This window comes from Microcaecilia unicolor, chromosome 4, assembly GCF_901765095.1.
Source record: "Microcaecilia unicolor chromosome 4, aMicUni1.1, whole genome shotgun sequence".
NCBI lineage: Eukaryota > Metazoa > Chordata > Amphibia > Gymnophiona > Siphonopidae > Microcaecilia > Microcaecilia unicolor.
In genome coordinates, this window is record NC_044034.1 from 205,828,191 (window position 1) to 205,844,094 (window position 15,904).

At 46.4% G+C, this 15,904-nt stretch overlaps 1 protein-coding gene across 7 annotated transcripts in view; it reads left to right on the plus strand.

Moving 5' to 3' along the window:
• Positions 1-15,904, plus strand: part of TKFC (triokinase and FMN cyclase) — a 262,264-nt gene that overhangs the window by 2,557 nt on the left and 243,803 nt on the right. The window contains exon 1 of one of the 7 annotated variants that reach the window (XM_030201147.1): positions 11,615-11,625. The exons of 5 other annotated variants lie outside the window; for them this stretch is intronic. The gene's annotated coding sequence lies outside the window, so the exon portion shown is untranslated. Of the gene's footprint in view, positions 1-11,614; positions 11,626-14,328; positions 14,386-15,904 lie in introns of those variants that run through there. One more of the 7 variants, XM_030201150.1, reaches the window with a different exon arrangement.

Here is a 15,904-nt window from a genome sequence, read left to right on the forward strand (position 1 = left end):
GCGGGATTGACGCTACTGGGCGATAGTTGGTTAAGTCACTTGCACTTTTCTTTGCATCTTTAGGTATAAGGGTAAGTAGAATATTTCCTTTGTCCTTTGGAAAGAGTCCGTTTTGTAACATATAGTTCAGATGCATTGTGAGATCTGCTGTGAATTGTTGAGGGGCAAATTGTATAAGGTTATTAGGGCATATGTGTAGTTTGCAGTGGGACTTGGCGTATCTTCCGAGCACTTAGGAAATGATATCATCCGAGAGTGTGTCGAAGTTGGTCCATGTTTGGTCAGCTGGATGTTCACCAGAGATTGGGCCTAAGCAGTCAAGGAGTTTTGCGTAGTTGGTGGTATTGATAGTCCCACACTCCAGCCACCTTTTTTTCCAGTCCTGCTCCCTGCACCCACATTCCAGCCACCTTTTTTTCCAAGCCCCCCTCCCTGCACCCACTTTCCATCCATCCTTTTTCCAGGACCCTCCCCCAACACACACTTCATCCATATTTTTCCAGCACACACACACCATTCATACATTTCCAGCCCCCTCCCTGCACCCACATTCCACATTTTTCTAGAGCCCCCCTCCTCCTGCACACTCACCGGTCCAGCGCTGAAGGAGGAGCTGCAGGTCAAGCTGCTTTCTGCTCCTGTATGGTCCTAAGCCCGACTGTTACTTTGAGCCACACGGCTTAAAGGAGCCAACAGAGAAGCAAGGCAGCAGAGGAGGTTAAAGGAACTGTCATAGCAGAGAGCAGGAAGCAGTCCAACTTGTGGCTGTGCAGTTCCTCCTCTGGACTGGAGAGTGTGGAGGGAGGGAGTCACGGAATCACTTTTCCGGTTGCCAGTAGCTGTGCTGCTGTGCCTGCAAAGGTAGACGGTACAGAATTGTGCATGAGCAGAATTCTGCACAGTCTGCAGAGGGAGGGGAATTCTATGCAAATTCTGCATTGCACTGTAGTGCAGAATTCACCCAGGAGTAATGTGTATCCTGTTCTGCTAGAAAAGAAGCAAGCATTTCAATCAGTGAAGGGGGTTGGGGCAGGGTCTGGGGGCTTGTCTTCTGAATTGTCCCCATATAAAATTATAGTAATGCATTCCTAAAATATACATTAAAACAAATTCTTTGTTACCACAATTTGGACCCAAGGTTGGTGGCTATGTCATAACGTATAAGAATAGCTATACTGGGTGAGACCAATGGTCCATATAGCCCAGTATCCTGCTTCCAACAGTGGCCAACAGTCCTTCCATTAGTAGCAACATTCCATGTGACCAATCCCAGGGCAAGCAGTGACTTCCCCATGTCCATCTCAATAACAAACTACTACTATACTACTATTTATCATTTCTATAGTGCTACTAGATGTACGTAGCGCTGTACACTTGAGCATGAAGAGACAGTCCCTCCTCGACAGAGCTTACAATTTAACTAGGACAAACAAACAGGACAGATAAGAGAGAAGGGAATTACTAAGGTGTGGATGATAAAATAAGGGTACTGAACAAGTGAGTAAGGGTTAGGAGTTAAAAGCAGCTTCCATATCATCATGCTGATCAATCCATAGACTAGTGGGTTGTGTCCATCTACCAGCAGGTGGAGATAGAGAGCAATCCTTTTGCCTCCCTATATGTGGTCATGTGCTACCAGAAACTCCTCAGTATGTTCTCTTATCTCAGCAGGTGGTGGTCACACTTGGACATCACGAAGCGCTGGGGCCAGCTGAGCATAGATCTGATGGCGTCATTGGCCAATTGCCAAGTGCCGTGCTTTTTCAGCAGAGGACGGGACCCTCGATCTCTGGGAGTAGATGCTCTTCTCCAACGGCGGCCGACACGGGAGCTTCTCTATGTGTTCCCTGCGCTCGGTGGTGCCTGCGTGGAATCTCAATCTAGTGCTAAGAGCCTTGCAGAAGCCGCCGTTTGAACCCTTGTCGAGGGCATCTCTGAAAGACCTGACGTTGAAAGCAGTCTTTTTGGTGGCTATCACTTCAGCCAGAAGAGTTTCCGAGCTCCAGGCGCTATCATGTCGGGAACCCTTCCTGCAGTTCACTAAGGCAGGAGTGTCTATTCGCACGGTGCCTTCCTTCCTGCCCAAGATTGTTTCTCGTTTCCATGTGAATCAGCAGCTCTGCCTACCCTCCTTCCACAGGGAGGATTACCCAGAGGAGTATTCTGCTCTCAAATACCTAGATGTGAGACGAATCATCATCAGATACTTGGAAGTGACCAATGATTTCCGAAAGTCGGATCATCTGTTTGTGCTGTTCACAGGTCCTCGTAAGGGTCTGCAGGCGTCCAAGCCTACAGTGGCACGATGGGTCAAGGAAACCATTGCAGCGGCTTATGTGGCCGCGGGGAAGTTGCCGCCTATCCAGCTGAAGGGTCACTCCACTAGAGCACAGGTGGCCTCGATGGCAGAGGCTGGGTCTGTCTCCTTGGAAGAGATTTGTAAGGCGGCAACTTGGGCATCGGCTCATACTTTCTCCCGTCATTACCGCTTGACTGTGGCTGCTCGGGCGGAGGCCTGGTTTGGAGCTTCAGTGTTGCGGTCAGGGATTTCTATGTCCCGCCCTGGGTGAGTACTGCTTCAGTACATCCCACTAGTCTATGGATTGATCAGCATGATGATATGGAAGGTAAAATTATGTATCATACCTGATCATTTTCTTTCCATTAATCATAGCTGATCAATCCATAGCCCCTCCCAGATATCTGTACTGTTTATATTCTGGTTGCATTTCAGGTTCAAGTTTAGTCTTCAGTTCCTGTTCAGGAGGATCTTCGTGTTCAAGTTTTTTCGATGGAATTCTTCTGGAGTTGAGATGATTTTGTGTTACAGTGAGCCATAGGCGCCGACTCCGTGGGTGCTGTGGGTGCTCAAGCACCCCCAATAATTTGGCAGTGGCACGTGGGCATAAAGTCCCTCCAGGTCCTGCTCCCTGCACCATCCCGAGCCGAGACTCCCGACTCCCTGCCCTGCACCGCTATCTGACTGTCGCTGTGCTGTCCGACGTCCGTCTGCTCCTACCTCCACTCCTTCAATCATGTTCCGGACCGGGACAGCCGATGCCATCAGTGCAGCAGCCAGTAAGCACAGCACACTGTCTTTTTCGATGGCTGGAACTTAAGCTTTCCCTCTGACTGGCTCGCTTTGTTACAGACAGTTTCCTGTCCCGCATAGGCGGGATGACGATCATGCTGCCTGCAACAGACAGAGCCAGAGGAGCTTCCGGAGTCGCTATTGGCCTGCCTCTCTGGCCGGACGGTCCCGAGCCTTCCTCCAGCAGCCTCCAGCCCAGTCAAGCTGTCACCACCACTGCTACTGCTTCTCATCCAGCAGACGGACAGTGGTAGCGGTAAGCAAACGCTGGAAGATTGCACGGTCTCTAAGCTACCCGTGCCGATCCCGCCCCTTTGATTTCACTTCCAGTTCTGGAACAGAGTTGGCAGCCATGAGTAGGTAAGGCCCCCCGATTTGGTTATTATTTTTTCTTCTGGTATTTTGAAGCGGGAGCGCCGGGAGGAAAAGCAGCAGCATTTGGGGGGGGGGGGGGGGGCAATGGATCTGGAAACGATAGAGAGGGCAGACAGTGGATTGAAGACAGGGCAGAGAGAGGGAGGGCAGATGGTGGATGGAAGGGGGCCCAGGAGCAGAGAAAGAGAGGTAGAGAGGGAAGACCCTGGATGGAAGGGAGAGAAAGGACAGATGGTCGATGAATGGAAGGAAGAAGAGGGAGAGCAGACCCTGGATGGATGGGAGAGAAAGGGCACATGGTAGATGGAAGGGGCAGAGATAGAAAGGGCACATCCTGGATGGAAGGGAGAGGAAGGGCAGATGGTGGATGGAAGGGGCAGAGATAGAAAGGGCACATCCTGGATGGAAGGGAGAGGAAGGGCAGATGGTGGATGGAAGGGGCAGAGACAGAGAGAGGACAGATCCTGGATGGAAGGGAGAGGGCGGGATGGCAGACCATGGATGGATCAGAGAGAGAAAGGGCAGATAGTGGATGGATTGGGGCAGAGAGAGAAAGGGCAGACCCTGTATGGAAGGGAGAGAAATGGCAGAGGATGGAAGGGCAGAGACAAAGAGGGCAGATCCAGGATGGAAGCAAGAGAGAGCATACAATGGTTGGAAGGGGGAGAGAGAGGACAGACGGGCATATGGTGGATGGAATGGGCAGAGACAGAGAGAGCAGACACTGGATGGAAGGGAAAGAGGCAGCAGATAGTGGTTGGAAGGGGCAGACACTGGATGGAAGGGAAAGAGGTGCAGACGCTGGATGGAGGGGGCAGAAAGAGAGAGGGCAGACACTGGATTGCAGGGGCAGGGATAGAGAGAAGGCAGACACTGGATGGAAAGGGCAGATGGTGGATAGAAGGGAGAGAGTGAATAGAAGATGAGGAAAGCAGAAACTAGTGACAGCAAAGGTAGATAAAATATTTTTTTATTTTTTTCTGCTTTAGGTTAAAGTACTATTGTAGCTGTGTTAATACATGTTTATAAATAGGAAATGGAAATAAGGTACGTTTTTATTGGACTAATTTTAATACATTTTGACTAATGTTCAGAGACCAAAACTCCCTTCCTCAGGTCTGGACAGGATACTGTAATAGCTGTGTTGACCTGAGGAAGGAGGTTTTGGCCTGTGAAAGCTAATGTATTAGTCCAATAAAATGGTATTGTCTTGTTTTCCTTATTTGTTTTATTTCTATTTGTTAATTTGTAAAGTGGGGATTGGTATTTGCTAGTTTTTTTCAAATTTACATCTGCTATCTTTATATTTTGCACAGTAGTAGGGGACATACATCACTATCACTGTTTCTATGGTGTTGCATTGTATTCAGACTCTGGCTTCTTGGGGGTTCAGTTTAATTTTGTCTAAATATTTCTATTGTTAGTTTATAGTTTATTTAAAATTTGCTATACTGCTAATGCTCACTAGCAGGTCTCAGTGTTCACAATGATTAAAACCAGTTTGTGGTTTCTTATTCTATAGTGGATTAGGGTGTATCTGTGTCTGTGAAAACGACATGGTTTTCTGTTGGCATTGACTATGCAGGATCCACGATCTGTACTATTCTGGCTGGTTTAGTTTTACAATAGACGTTTGATGTTCAACTGCTCACTGCATTCAGGGAACACTTGGTGGAGCAGGGCCTCTTGGCCTCGCTATGCCACTTCCTTAATAATGCTCTTTTGCTCATCAAGAAATTGATTCTGTCCTATTGGGTGGCAGAAGATTCACCACCACCACTATCTGCAGCTATGGTTAGTCAATATGAGGGAAATGACCTGTTTTGAACTTAGGACCTATCATCACAGCTGGCAGTCTCACTGTCTGCCACAGCTGATGATAAGAATTGCTGTGACACAAATGTTTACACTTGTACCATGCTACTACTTAAACAGTAGACTAATTTTGCACACCATTCATTGCTCCTTTGTTAATTGTTTTATCTGAATGTTGCAGTAAAATATATTTAAAAAAAACAAAACAAAAGATGAATGTAGTCTAAGACTATTTTTGGTGGTGGCAAGTGGAGGGAGAAAGAGAATATTTGGTTGCGTTCATTCAGCACCCCCAATCATTTTGAAAAGTTGGCTCTTATGCAGTGAGCTGCTGCATTCCTCTCCCCTCCGTTTTACGGGGCTGGATTGAGACCTAAATTCTGCCGGCGCTCCCTCCCGCTTCGTGCGGCAGTAGGGTAGCATTATATCCCTCCCGCTTCGGCGGTGTTAGGGTCAGCCAGCTCCTCCTGCGGTTGCGGTCGCAGGATAAGCCAGATCCCCCCACATCGGCAGGTGTGGTGTCCCTCCCCCGCTCCGCGGGGATGAGCTGGACGGATTCCCCTCCCCCACTTGTGTGGGGATGAGCTGGGTTGATTCCCCTCCCCCACTTCAGCGGTGGTGAGCTGGGCAGAGTGTCCCTTTCTGGGTGTAATTCTCTAAGTGCTGAGTCCTGCGGATGGAGCTTTGATATCGACATACTGAGGAGTTTCCGGAAGCACATGACCACATATAGGGAGGCAAAAGGATTTCTCTCTATCTCCACCTGCTGGTAGATGGACAAAACCCACTAGTCAATGGATTGATCAGCTATGATTAATGGAAAGAAAATTATCAGGTATGATACATAATTTTACCATCAAAAAGGTGGGCATTAAGCCTAGATTTGAAGACGGCTAGAGATGGAGCTTGACGTACCGCCTCAGGAAGTCTATTCCAGGCATATGGTGCAGCAAGATAAAAGGAACGGAGTCTGGAGTTAGCGGTGGAGGAGAAGGGTGCAGATAAGAGAGATTTACCCAGTGAACGGAGTTCCCGGGGAGGAGTGTAGGTAGAGATGAGAGTGGAGAGATACTGAGGAGCTGCAGAGTGAATGCACTTATAAGTTAATAAGAGGAGTTTGACCTGTATGCGGAAATGGATAGGGAGCCAGTGAAGTGACTTGAGGAGAGGGCTAATATGAGCATAGCGACACTGGCGGAATATAAGTCGTGCAGCAGAATTTTGAACAGATTGAAGAGGAGAGAGATGGTTAAGTGGGAGACCTGTGAGAAGCAATTTGCAATAGTCTAAGCTAGAGGTGATAAGAGTGTGGATAAGGGTTCTGGTAGTGTGCTCAGAAAGGAAAGGGTGAATTTTACTGATATTATAGAGAAAGAAACGACAGGTTTTAGCAGTCTGGTGAATATGTGCAGCGAAGGAGAGAGAGGAGTCGAAGATGACTTTTCCTCCAGGAGCTTCTCCAAAACCTTTTTAAACCCAGATAAGCTAACTGCTGTTACCACATCCTCTGGCAGCGAGTTCCAGAGCTTAACTATTTTTTTTAGTGAAAATATATTTCCTCCTGTTTGTTTTAAAAATATTTCCATGTAATTTCATTGAGTGTCTGTCTCCTGATCTTTGTACTTTTTGAAAGAGTGAAAAATCAATTGACTTCTACCCATGCCACACTACTCAGGATTTTGTAGACCTCAACCATATCCCCCCTCAGCCATCTCTTTTCCAAACTGAAGATCCTTAACTCTTTAGTCTTTCCTCATATGAGAGCAGTTCCATCCCCTTTATCATTTTGGTCACTCTTCACGTTTTCTAATTCGCTATATCTTTTTTGAGATACGGCAACCAGAAATGAACACTACTCAAGGTGAGGTCACACCATGGAGCGATACAGAGGCATTATAATCTTGATCTTATTTTGCATCCCATTCCTGATAATTCCTAGCATCCTGTTCGCTTTTTTTGGCTGTCGCCACACACTAGGCAGAAGATTTCAGTATATTGTCTACAATGACACAGATCTTTTTCTTGAGTGCTGACTCCTAAGGTTGACCCTAGCATCAGGTAACTATGATTTGGATTATTCTTCCCATTGTACATCACTTTGCATTTGTCCACATTAAATGTATCTGCAATTACGAAGAACACTTGCATTGCAGGAAATGTCCTGCAATTAAGAAGAACACTTATTTATTAACAGCTAAATTGTTGGCTAATTTGATTTTTTTTTCTTTTTACTGCTTAACATATAAATTCTGTGTGAGAGACATGCTCAGATCAGGATTTTGAACCGAGTCCTAGGATCTTTTATACTGCATAGTGTAAAATGATTGGTTTCTTATTTTGTTTCTCTCTACTATCCTCCTTTTATCCTTTTCAGATCTCTCTCCCTTTATTTTCTTCTTCAGAGTGTACATTTTAATTCTCTCTTTTTGCTGTCTTTTGTTCTTTCATATTCTGCCTGCTCTCCTTTACACATTCCTTATCTTTGCTCTGTACTTACATCTATGCCATCTCCTTACTACTACTACTACTTAACATTTCTAGAGCGCTGCTAGGGTTACGCAGCGCTGTATAGTTTAACAAAGAAGGACAGTCCCTGCTCGAAGGAGCTTACAAGCTAAAGGACGAAATGTCAAGTTGGGGCAGTCAAGATTTCCTGAATAGAGGTGTAGTGGTTAGGTGCCGAAGGCGACATTGAAGAGGTGGGCTTTGAGCAAGGATTTGAAGATGGGCAGGGAGGGGGCCTGGCGTATGGGCTCAGGGAGTTTATTCCAAGCATGGGGTGAGGCGAGGCAGAAAGGGCGGAGCCCGGAGTTGGCGGTGGTGGAGAAGGGTACTGAGAGGAGGGATTTGTCTTGAGAGCGGAGGTTAAGGGTAGGAACGTAAGGGGAGATGAGGGTAGAGAGATAAGGAGGGGGCTGCAGATCGAGTGCATTTGTAGGTTAGTAGGAGAAGCTTGAACTGTATGTGGTACCTGATCGGAAGCCAGTGAAGTGACTTGAGGAGGGGGGTGATATGAGTATATCGGTCCAGGCGGAAGATAAGACATGCAGCCGAGTTCTGAACGGACTGAAGGGGGGATAGATGGCTAAGTGGGAGGCCAGTGAGGAGTAGGTTGCAGTAGTCAAGGCGAGAGGTAATGAGAGAGTGGATGAGAGTTCGGGTGGTGTGCTCAGAGAGGAAAGGGCGGATTTTGCTAATGTTATAGAGGAAGAAGCGACAGGTCTTGGCTATCTGCTGGATATGCGCAGAGAAGGAGAGGAACGAGTCGAAGATGACTCCGAGGTTGCGGGCAGATGAGACGGGGACGATGAGGGTGTTATCAGCTGAGAGAGTGGAGGGAGAGGAGAAGTGGGTTTGGGTGGGAAGACAATAAGCTCGGTCTTGGCCATGTTCAGTTTCAGGTGGCGGTTGGACATCCAGGCAGCAATGTCGGATAAGCAGGCCGATACTTTGTCCTGGGTTTCCGCAGTGATGTCTGGTGTGGAGAGATAAAGCTGGGTGTTGTCACCATAAAGATGATTTTGGAAACCATGAGATGAGATCAGGGAGCCCAGGGAAGAGGTGTAGATTGAAAAAAGAAGGGGTCCAAGGACAGATCCCTGAGGAACTCCAACAGAGAGCAGGATGGGGGTGGAGGAAGAACCATGAGAGTGTACTCTGAAGGTGCGGTGGGAGAGATAAGAGGAGAACCAGGAGAGGACAGAGCCCTGGAACCCAAATGAGGACAGTGTGGCAAGAAGTAAATTGTGATTGACAGTGTCAAAAGCGGCAGATAGGTCGGGGAGGATGAGGATGGAATAGTGACCTTTGGATTTGGCAAGGAACGGGTCATTGCAGACATTAGATAGTGCCGTTTCTGTCGAGTATAAGGGGCGAAAGCCGGATTGAAGCGGATCGAGGATGGCATGAGAGGAGAGAAAATCAAGGCAACGGCTATGAACGGCGCATTCAAGTATCTTGGAGAGGAAGGGTAGGAGGGAAATGGGGCGGTAGTTGGAAGGACACGTAGGGTCAAATGATGGTTTTTTTGATGAGTGGTGTGACTACAGCATTCTTGAAGGTGTCAGGGACAGTTGCAGTGGAAAGAGAAAGGTTGAGGATATGACAGATGAGGGGGGTGACGGTAGGAGAGATGGTGTTAAGTAAGTTGGTGGGGATGGGGTCAGAGGAACAGGTGGTGCATTTTGAGGAGGAAAGAAGATGGGCGGTTTCCTCTTCGGTGATATCAGGAAAAGAGGAGAAGGAGGCCTGGGTTGGTTGGTTGAGGGAGTGGGTTATAGGGTGAAGAGGAGGAGATGGTTTGATGGTGAATTCGAGGTTGATCTTCTGCACCTTGTCGCAAAAGTAGTCAGCCAGTGATTGAGGAGAGAGTGAGGGGGGGTGGGAGCGGAGGGCACTTTGAGGAGGGAGTTAAGGGTGGCGAAGAGACGACGAGGGTTAGAGCTGAGGGAATTAGTCAATTGGGTGTAATAGTCCTGTTTGGCGAGGAATAGGGAGGACTGGAAGGAGGATAGCATGAATTTGTAATGGATGAAATCAGTATGGGTGCGAGATTTGCTCCAGAGGCATTCAGCTGATCGGGCGCAGGAGCGAAGGTATCGGGTGCAAGGGGTCAGCCAGGGCTGGGGATTAAAAAAGGAGACTATGATAAAATGAGAAGAACGGTAAAAAAAAAACTTAGGGGGGCAACTGAGAGAGTAAAAACTGTACAACAGGCGTGGACGCTGTTCAAAAATACCATCCTGGAGGCCCAGGCCATACATATTCCGCGAATTAGAAAAAAAAGACGGAACTCCAAAAGACAGCCGGCCTGGTTGAAAAGTGAGGTGAAGGAAGCTATTAGGGCTAAAAGAAACGCCTTCAGAAAATGGAAGAAGGAACCGTCTGAAAATAACAAGAAGCAGCATAAGGAGTGTCAAAGCAAATGCAAGGCGCAGATAAAGAAGGCCAAGAGGGATTACGAAAAAAAGATAGCATTAGAGGCAAAAAAACATAGTAAAAATTTTTTTCGGTATATTAAAAGCAGGAAGCCGTCAAAAGAATCGGTTGGGCCGCTGGATGACCGAGGGGTAAAAGGGGCGATCAAGGAAGACAAAGACGTAGCGGAGAGACTGAATTAATTCTTTGCTTCGGTCTTCACCGAGGAAGATTTGGGTGGGATACCGGTGTCGGAAATGGTATTTCAAGCGGATGAGTCGGAGAAACTTACTGACTTCACGGTAAACCTGGAGGACGTAATGGGGCAGTTCGGCAAACTGAAGAGTAGCAAATCTCCTGGAACGGATGGTGTTCATCCTAGAGTACTGATGGAACTGAAAAATGAGCTTGCGGAGCTACTGCTAGTGATATGCAACTTATCCTTAAAATCGAGCGTGGTACCGGAAGATTGGAGGGTGACCAATGTAACGCCCATTTTTTAAAAAGGCTCCGGGGAGAACCGGGAAATTATAGACCGGTGAGTCTGACGTCGGTGCCGGGGAAAATGGTAGAGGCTATTATTAAAAACAAAATTACAGAGCACATCCGAGGACATGGATTACTGAGACCGAGTCAGCACTGCTTTTGTGTGTGGAAATCTTGCCTGACCAATTTACTTCAATTCTTTGAAGGAGTAAACAAACATGTGGACAAAGGGGAGCCGGTTGATATTGTGTATCTGGATTTTCAAAAGGAGTTTGACAAGATACCTCATGAAAGGCTACAGAGGAAATTGGAGGGTCATGGGTTAGGAGGAAATGTCCTATTGTGGATTAAAAACTGGTTGAAGGATAGGAAACAGAGAGTGGGGTTAAATGGGCAGTATTCACAATGGAGAAGGGTAGTTAGTGGGGTTCCTCAGGGGTCTGTGCTAGGACTGCTGCTTTTTAATATATTTATAAATGATTTAGAGATGGGAGTAACTAGCGAGGTAATTAAATTTGCTGATGACACAAAGTTATTCAAAGTCGTTAACTCGCGACAGGATTGTGAAAAATTGCAAGAGGACCTTGGGAGACTGGGCGGCTAAATGGCAGATGACGTTTAATGTGAGCAAGTGCAAGGTGATGCATGTGGGAAAAAAGAACCCGAATTATAGCTACGTCATGCAAGGTTCCACATTAGGAGTTACGGACCAAGAAAGGGATCTGGGTGTTGTTGTCGATAACACACTGAAACCTTCTGCTCAGTGTGCTGCTGCGGCTAGGAAAGCGAATAGAATGTTGGGTATTATTAGGAAAGGTATGGAAAACAGGTGTGAAGATGTTATAATGCCGTTGTATCGCTCCATGGTGCGACCGCACCTTGAGTATTATGTTCAATTCTGGTCGCCGCATCTCAAGAAAGATATAGTAGAATTGGAAAAGGTGCAGCGAAGGGCGACTAAAATGATAGCGGGGATGGGACGACTTCCCTATGAAGAAAGACTAAAGAGGCTAGGGCTTTTCAGCTTGGAGAAGAGATGGCTGAGGGGAGACACGATAGAGGTATATAAAATAATGAGTGGAGTGGAACAGGTGGATGTGAAGCGTCTGTTCACGCTTTCCAAAAATACTAGGACTAGAGGGCATGCGATTAAACTACAGTGTAGTAAATTTAAAACAAATCGGAGAAAAGTTTTCTTCACCCAACGTGTAATTAAACTCTGGAATTCATTGCTGGAAAATGTGGTGAAGGCGGTTAGCTTAGCAGAGTTTAAAAAGGGGTTAGACGGTTTCCTAAAGGGCAAGTCCATAAACTGCTACTAAACGGACTTGGAAAAATCCAAAATCCCAGGAATAACATGTATAGAATGTTTGTACGTTTGGGAAGCTTGCCAGGTGCCCTTGGCCTGGATTGGCCGCTGTCGTGGACAAGATGCTGGGCTCGATGGACCCTTGGTCTTTTCCCAGTATGGCATTACTTATGTAGTATGCCTTATGGGAAGGGAGATGGATGGTGCAAGGGTGTCCAGTGCAGAGGAGAGAGTGGCATTGTAAGTGGAGACAGCCTTGTCGACAGATTTGGAGGACATGATGGAAGGGAGGAGATTAGAGATACTAGAGGATAAGGTGGGAGGGTCGACAGCCTGGAGATTCCTGGAAGTAGTGGTTAGTGTTGGGCGGGACTGTGGGGGAGAGTGATGAAGTGTGAAGGTGATCAGGTGATGGTCAGAGAGGAAAAGCTGAGGCGCAGAAATTGGAGGGTGAGCAGGTAGAGGAGAGGACGAGGTCAAGACAGTGGCCAGATTGGTGAGTAGGGGTGGTTGAGCTCAGTTAGAGGTTGAAGGAGGAGGTTAGAGTGAGGAACTGAGACGTGTATGAGTCGGATGGGTTATCAGTGTGTATGTTAAAGTCTTCAAGAATGAGGGATGAGGGCTCAAGAAAAACGGAGAGCCAGGCATCGAAGTCGGTAAGGAGGGAAGATAGAGACTTATCAGGGGGGCGGTAAATGACTGCAACTCTGAGTGGCAGCGTGTAGAATAGACGGATGAAGTGAACTTCAAAGGATGAGAAGCAGTGAGACTGCGGTAGGAGGAGAGGTTGAAACCTGCAGGAGGGCGAAAGTAGTAACCCGACGCCGCCACCGCGGCTCAAGAGTTAGAGTTGCCCGCTGTCCCCTCTATTATTTGCACTGTCGTGTCCCTTGGCGCAGAGAAAAAGAATTAGTCAGGTACAAATTAATCTTTAACTTGGCCCTAAGGTCCCTATATATGGCCCAGAGAACTCTCAAAAAGCGGGTCCAAAATTTAAGACCTCCAATATGACAAATAGAAAAGACCACTCCACCCTGTCAAAGGCCTTTTCTGCATCTAGCGTTAATAACATTGTTGGGCGATGGAAATCCTCCTCCACCCACTGTTTCACATTAAAAACACAGCAAACATTATCTGATGCATTCCTCCCCATTATGAATCCTGTCTGATCTTTATGTACAATCCTGCCTATTACCCTGTTTAGACAGGTGGCCATCACTTTTGTGAGAAGCTTGACATCTACGTTTAGCAGGGATATGGGTCGATATGAGCGACATGAAGTTTTATCCTTCCCTGATTTATACAGTATCGTAATATTGGCCTGACAAAAGTCTGGGATCACATCCTCCAGAGGAAGGTTAAGTACCTTCAACAGTGGTCCCACAATAATGTGCCAAAATGTTTTATAAAATTCTATGGGTAACATCTGGTTCCGCTGCCTTACCCAGAGGTGAAGATTTAATTGCTTTCCAAAGCTCTTTCCCTTGAATGGGAGCATCAGGTTCCGCCTTGAGATCTTCCCCAAGCTTTTTATGTTCTAAGAGGTACAGAAAAAACTCTTGAGTGCTGCCCTATGCCCGACACCTCAGAAACGTACAGCTTAGTATAATAATAAAGCAGCTGGCAATCCCCCCCCCCCCCCCCCGTCCCGTCCCGATGAGATGTGCTGTGCTCATCTATAATTTCCTGAATGGTACCTTGTGTGTTACATTTCTTAAGCTGTGAAGCTAACAATTTATCTTGTTCCTGAGCAATCTCTCCTCAGTTCCGCTACTCTGTTCAGATCTCAGATGGAGCGCATTTATGCTGACGCTCTGCCTCCCTCACTCCATTAATGCCTCCTCCCAACTACCAAGCTTTTCCCTTTTCAATCTTGTCCCTAGTTCAGTATATTTTCCTCTAAATACAACCTTTATCGCATCCCATAGGACACCATGAGGTACTTCCACATTGTTTAAAGAGAAGTAATCTCTTAGACATCCCTCTAGATCCTTAACATACTCCTGATTACTTAAGAGTTCATCCTTCATGAAATGTCACCCCCTCTCCCCTATCCCGCCTAGAGAGTGTCAGCTGAAGAGGAGCACGATCGGAACTAACTATACTTCCAGTGGAGCATGATCGCACAAAGGAGTGTACCTGATGGTCCACTAGGGACAAGTCTATATGAAAATAAGAGTTATGACTCGCTGAATAGTAGGTGTAGTCCTGATCATACGAATGCAAGTCTTTCCAAATGTCAAGGAGGTCAAATGCCTGACAGATATCCTGCAGAGACTACGAAGAGGATCTGGGAGCCGCCTGAGGCACAGACCGATCAAGACGGTCATTCATAACCCAATTCAGATCTCCGCCTAGAAGGATAGGCAGTCTAGTCCAGCTCCTCAACGCTGTAAGTGTACTCTGTATAAATTGCAATTGTCCCTTGTTGGGGGGCATGTATATTAACCAAGCAGATCAAAACACCTCCCAGAAATAATTCTAATGCTATTGCTCTCCCTTCCCAATCTTCTACTACTGCTTAACATTTCTATAGCTCTCCCACCTTGTCCTTCAGGAGTAAAATTGCCACCCCTGCACTATTAGATAACCCCCCAGATTGAAAAGCCTCACCCACCCAAGGTGCTTTAAGTTTCCGAATATCACCTCTCCCCAGGTGAGTTTCTTGAAGGAGATACACATCAGCATGCAGCCTTTCAAGTTCAAGCAACATTTTCTTACGTTTGGAAGGGGTTTGCAAACCCCGTATATTATATGAAATAACTTGAAGGGTCATCTTCCATCTGAGTTAAACAAATCATCGTTCAGCATAGTATAAATTTGAAAATAAAAATAACATCTCACCCCCAGTGCCATTTCTCTTACTTTTCCCCCCTCAGCATGGCTCCCATATTCAACCATTCCCACTCCTGCAAACATACAAACTATTAAAAATGGAACAACCAAACAAAGGACACTGCACCTCAGCCCCACCTCACAAATTGGATCCATCATTTAGGATCCCAGAGGAAGCACTTCTTAAGTATTTAGCACTCAAGCTCTAAGAGGCTCTCGCATCCATCCTCTCTGATGAGGTTATCTCCATGTGTGAGGTGAGAGCCCTCAAAAATAGTCTACCAAACATCCCAGCTGTTAGGGGATAGCTAGTTACGACCCCATTGCAACTGCTTCACCTCCCGTGGAGTATAAGATATTGATCCGAAGCTGAGTATATTAAAAAAGGGAGGGAAAATATGTGTGTGTGTATATATGTATATATATATATATATGTAATGTGTATATATATATATATACACACACACACATATATATACACATATATATATGTATGTATGTATATGTGTATATATGTATATATATACAGTGAAATCCGCTTAAGTGCAAGGGTTTGGGGCCAAAGGAATACATGCAGTTAACCGGAGCGTGCACTTAACCATTGTGACCCAAAGAAGCTTGACATCTGATAAACATATGTACAGTACTGTATATTATGTGTACGGTATACAGTCTTCATTAACTGACGTTATATAGTCTCTGTTAACTGACATTAGGCTTACTTGAAGTAATCAGTAATAGTCCTCTGTACACTATTGTGTCTGTGAGTTCCATAGACTACGTCTGCCAGACAGTAAAAACTGTGATAGCACTGACATCCAGTGGCCTCCAGATAGGACTCTCCAGCGCTCTTACAAAAGTGACAGGAGGAGGTTGTTGAATTTCATCAGCATGTGCCTCGCTGCTCATTTCATCATCTGTTTCATCATCAGCCATTGTTGCCTGCATGTAGGCGCATATCTGGACATCAGTGCTATCGTCAGCTGTTTGTAGATCGTAATCAACAGCTATGTAGTGATGAAACTCTTCAGTAACACCGGCTGGGATGTCAATAGCCTGTTCATCTGACGCATTTG